This window comes from Etheostoma spectabile, chromosome 6, assembly GCF_008692095.1.
Source record: "Etheostoma spectabile isolate EspeVRDwgs_2016 chromosome 6, UIUC_Espe_1.0, whole genome shotgun sequence".
Taxonomy (NCBI): Eukaryota; Metazoa; Chordata; class Actinopteri; order Perciformes; family Percidae; genus Etheostoma; species Etheostoma spectabile.
In genome coordinates this window covers 12,695,837-12,701,509 of record NC_045738.1, presented here as the reverse complement: position 1 = coordinate 12,701,509, position 5,673 = coordinate 12,695,837, and the positions used below count along the sequence as shown (strand labels likewise).

Genomic DNA, 5,673 nt, shown 5'->3' with positions numbered 1-5,673 from the left:
AATTCATGTGGTAAACAGATACAGATACAGATAATGCTGTACTCGCTCATCCCTATTGAATATCCCTGCTTAATCCCTTATCCTGGTTTTGTGTAACAAGCCCCAGGCCTGAGGACATATACAGGCCAATATTCACTTTTGTCTATAGAGCCACCAACTGGCAACAAGAAATCAGCCTTACGACAAACATCATCCGATTTACATGAAACTTATGTGTGGTCTACATGTGATACTGCGCCACCCCCTATACTTTAACCATGCCCACCCACTCAGGCCACGCCCCCTTTAATAACATTTGAACCGTTAAAGGTAGAGTCTTGTGTGAGGTGTGATTGAACTCAGGGAGTTCCTTCTTCATTGGTGATGTTTGGCGCACCCTCCCCCCTATGCTTGAGCCACGCGCCCTTTAATAACTGTCACCCATTTAAGGTAGTCTTGTGTGAGGTGTCATTGAATCTAAGAGCGTTCCTTCTTCATTTGTGATGTTTACCCCACCCCTACTCTTAAGCCATGCCCATTTCCATAACTGGTGACCCGTCTAAGGTGGAGTCTTATGTGAGGTATCAATGAACTCAGCAGAGAGTTCCTTTTTCATTGGTGATGGTTTGCCCTGCTCCCTATGCTTTGGCCACGCCCCTTTCACAACCAATAAACTAGATGACGCAAGGAGCGTCGTCCGCCAATTACTCCAACGCGCACAGATTAGTGAGCGCCTGTCCAACCCTGCTTGCAGCTTTAATTTCAATTGTTTTATTAGTAAATATTTTCTTTAATCTTTAACTCACTATTCACTTTGACAATATTGTTCTTGCAACAAGACACATTATAACCATGCTATTGACATTGCTAAACTTAACTGAACTAAACAGAGAGAAAGAGCAAGAATTTATCTATCCATTTTGAATTAGTTGGTCTGTATAGGAGCATTATCCCTGCAGTTTTCATTTGGGAATGCCAAAGCCACTCACTGAGTCAATCTGTGAGAAAATCTCCACCTGGCACTGCATCTGGAGCAAAGTCAAGGTCAGGATGCTGATTACAACCTGTACAAGATACAGTGTACTGTACTTACACCAGGCTAGTGCAACAAATCAAACTAAAATAATACACTTATTTTCAAGGTGCATTTTTCTGACAGAACAAAGTATAAGTATACTGTATATGGCAACGTTTTTCCATCAGCACTATTTGAGGGTTTTGATTGGTCAACAGCACCAGGGTGTTTCTCAATAGTTGGCATAGGTATTAGAAGTCAATAAAAACCTGGCATGGGTCAAGTAAAATCTTTGCATCTCCATGTGGCATAAACCCATCATGAGGTCTCCGGTCTTTGCTCTGCTCCTTAGAGTTGTGTGTAAGTATTAAGGAACAATTGTAGATTATACAAAAAGTAAATCTGACCAGACAATCTGATTGGTCAACTAGACATTTAGAATGTGCTCAAATCAGCATGACATCACACCCAGAGCCATTTGAGCACATCTGTCGCTTCCCATAAAATATCACTTCGCCATTTCTCTGTTGAGATGTTTAAAAGCATTTGTAGTCATGTAAGTAATGCAGGAACAAAAGTTTTTTTTAGTTTAGTATATTTCGATCCCATAGATACACATCACATATATAACATAAATGGTAAAAATAAAGTGTCACCTTAACCCGTTTATAATCATTACTGATAGAAAAAAGGTGTAGGTTGAAGCCTTTGCTTATTACACCTCCCCTTTTTACATTACATTTTATTCTTAGGTCCCTCAGGATATTATTAATCTTATAAAATGTATTATCAATTTCTGTTTTTATATACATATTAACACAAAAAATACATTGCCATTCATACATGTACACATTGCCATTTATGCCTTAATTTGTTTATCATCCTACATTTAAGTATTTTTTTTTAAATCTTTGTAGCATGTAACACATTTTGACTTACTCATCCTAAGGATTCCATATGTTTACTCCTTTTGCTCATATGCATCTTTGTTTTACATTTGTTCTACAGGAAATCGTCTCTGTTTGAAGTTTAGACGTTTAGCATCTAAATCTATTTATTGAAAAAAAAAAAAGCAGATATCCTAGTTATAACAGAATAGAGTTAGCAATGCAGTTTGGTGTTTATATTTGTGGTAACTATTCAGGTAAAATCCCACAATTTCTACAAAGCTAGCGTTAGCTTGACAGGCTGACTAAACAGGAAGGTCCCAGAAATCGTTCGTTGCTGTTTTTTGTTGTTTTGTTTTTTTAAAGCGAGTTGCCCCACAATATGAATACAGTTGGATTATAACTTTTATTTTGTTGGTAACCATGGTTATATAATTGCAATATTAAACGAGAGGGTTTGATTTGACATCTTTATTGGCACAACAGTGATGTGCTTAGGACTGAGGAGCTTGCGTCGAGCTTCGTAAGCATCACTTAATATATTGCTTGAATATATTTAGTGTGGAAAATAACATTTCTTTCAGATTGTGGATTCATGATCTACCACAGAACATCTATGACTAAGAAAAACACCAAAGAGGCAAAGGAGATTTTAATAGACAAAAATGTTGGGCATTTGAAGAGTAACAATTTTTATACCGATACTATTAATTTTTGACAGAGATATAAATATATATTTTTGATGACAAAATTGTTGGAGGGAGGGAATGCACGCCTCATTCCCAGCCCCCTCAGGTGTCTCTGAACTCTGGCTACCAATTCTGTGGTGGCTCCATAGTCAACAAGAACCGGGTGCTGTCTGCTGCTTGCTGCTATAAATCGTGGTTGCTCATAAAACATCGTATCCAAAATAACAAAAAGGCACTCCATTCTCTCCGTCTTGCTTACAACTTCTTCCTCTCTTTCAGCAAAATGGACATTGCCCTCGGTGATCACAACCGTAGGTTCGTGGATGGCAACGAACAGATAATTTCTGCTGAACCTGTGATCCCTCATCCCAACTATGAGTCCAGGCTGGTTAACAATGATCATGATCAATGAACAATCATGCTGATCAAGCCCACCACCATCAACCAGTAAGTGCGGCCTGTGGCTCTGCCTACTAGTTGTCCATGCTGGCACCACATGCACAGTCTCTGGATGGGGTGTAACCATGAACTTCTGTGAGTATCAAACACTTGCGGAGTTCCAAATCGCATACTTTTTCTTTTAATAAACACAAGTACATACTGTTGCATGCAGTATGCATACAATTGGAAAACACTACTTCTTCATAACATTGCAGCGTTTGACCCTCTATTCTCATCTGTGCAGCTCAAGGGATTGTGGTTCAGATTAGCCAGAAAAGCATGCTGGCTTGCATACTGCAAAATCCGACCGGATACATAATGCTATTTATGCCATACTGCAATAATGCATACTATGTATTTGGGACACTAAATATTTTTTTGGCATTGGGGCCGAGGGAGTGTCTCCAACACGGGCTTCTGTTATTCACTCTACGTTTGTCATCATTCATTTGACATTGGGTCTCTGGTTCTGCATCTCCACAGCTGCTGATAGTAACAGGCTGGAAATCCCCCTCCTGTCTGATGAGGACTGTGACAACTCCTACCTGGGCATGATCACTGAGGCCATGTTCTGTGCAGGATACATCGAGGGAGGGAAAGACTCCTGCCAGGTAGGCCTATGTATCTCAGTTATTGCATATTGACAAAAAAGTATGTGACTTGACCTAAGCACTAAGTTGTGACGTGAAGCTTTCACATATTATGTTAAACTGCTTTGCTCCCAGACTCTCAGGGTGACTCTGGTGGTCCTGTTGTGTGTGTGTGACTGTGAACTGCAGGGCTGGGGTTTTGGGTGTGCAGAGATGAACCACCCCAATGTCTATGCCAAGGTAAAAAATGAGGGGGGATATATATATATATATATATATATATATATATATATATATATATATATAGCAAAGACATGGTTGGATTTGGCAGGATAAGAGCTTAAAGGCTGTTGATTGCTGTCTGACACTTCCCTGACTTTTCCCTTTTTCTTGCATCAGACCTGCATTTTTACAGACCGGCTGCAGAGCATCTCTTACTGAATCCAGTCCAATCACACACTGCTACTGTGGTTTCTATACTGCAACCTGGGCCAATGAAACTGTGGACATTTTAATTAAAAAAAAGGTGTTACAATTGCATTTTAAGTATGGTTTTAGTTTGTATATCTTGTAACTGTCCTTCTGACCTGCCTGGCAAATCCACATGACGACTAAAATGAGGGGGGGGGGAATCAATTAGGCTACTTAAAGACTTTGATGTCATATAGCTAAAGGTGGAAAGGTTAGGTAGAAAACTACTTCGGACAGACACAAAACAAGAAAATTACACCGTTTTACATAATGCGCCATTTCATATTTTCCACACATTCAAAAATCCGACTGAGCACATACCTGTTCTCCTCAACGTGCTGCTCACTTCCGTATGCGCCTCACTTTGGGAAACGTTAGCTAGCTAGCTAGCTGTTCTGCCGAGCAAGTCCAATGTTACCGCGTTGCTGCTTCATGTTTGGTAACGTTAACCCTCCGGCAAATATGCTTGAGATGCTGGAAGCCTGTTGTTGACCAGGGTAGCCTGCCATCCACTCCAAATAACACACAGGAAGCAAAAACCCTTGTTCTCTGACATTCTTTTCTGCTAGAGAATCACTTCACCTCAAAAGCAGATTTCTTTTTTTCTTTTTTGTTATGAACCAGTTGGTGGCTGGTGGGCACCGATGTATTTAGTCTCAAGGTTTATGCAAAGGGAAAATAAATCCAAACGTTCATGGTGACAATACTATTATCTCTTTTTTTGAATACAAACATCTGGTTACTCAACAGACGTAGATATCAGTACTTCGGCAAATAGCCAATCGAATTGCAGCGGGCCAACAGGTAATCAACACGTGGCGTCAAATTTCTGCTCATGCGTACTGTTGTTTTCCCCACACGGCATAAACAGCAATTAGCCTACGGCAATAAGACTTTTAAAACTATTATATCCAGCCACTGACCTTGTTGAAAAATGATAACCGCAATCAAGGATATTTTATGCCATGCATTAATCCAGAATTATAATAATGTATTATTTTTCTCAGTGAGGGTGTTGCACCCCCTTAGCGAAAGGTAGACAAACTACAACCATAATTAAAAAATTGCACATATGTATTTTAATTAATTGATTATTGATATTAATCTTCTCCCTTTCATTACAACTAAATCAACAAATAAAATCAACATACGTATGTTGATTTTAAAATGTGGTTGGTAAGAGATAAATACATAATTTGACCAGAATGAATCTGACAATTTTGCCTAGAGCGAGTTGCGCTGCGCACCACGACACTCTTTCATGAGTGAAGATAGTTAGACCCGGCGGGTCAACAGTACAGACGTTAGCTTGCCTATAACATGGCATGAAAGCGCATTTTGGGTTTCTTCTTAAATCAATCACAGGCTGAAAGGTGAAATAGACCTGAGGCAGAAAACCCAGCAACTGTAATTCCGAAAGAAGTAGTTAGCAGTCAGCTGCTCCACACCGTCACTCCCACAGCGACCCTGCTAGCAACAGAGGCAGCCAACTTTTGATTTAATTGAATTCAGTGATGTGTTGTATACTGTCAGAATTTTGTAACTAACTTCGTGTTCGTTGGGTCTCTGAGGAAGGAGGCTGATGTCCAATTGAGAATTAA

The 5,673-nt window shown here is 39.8% G+C and overlaps 1 pseudogene; it reads left to right on the top strand.

The window, feature by feature from the left end:
* The first annotated feature begins 2,832 nt into the window (after positions 1-2,832).
* Positions 2,833-4,042, top strand: LOC116690820 (trypsin-1-like; annotated as a pseudogene).
* The last annotated feature ends 1,631 nt before the right edge of the window (positions 4,043-5,673 follow it).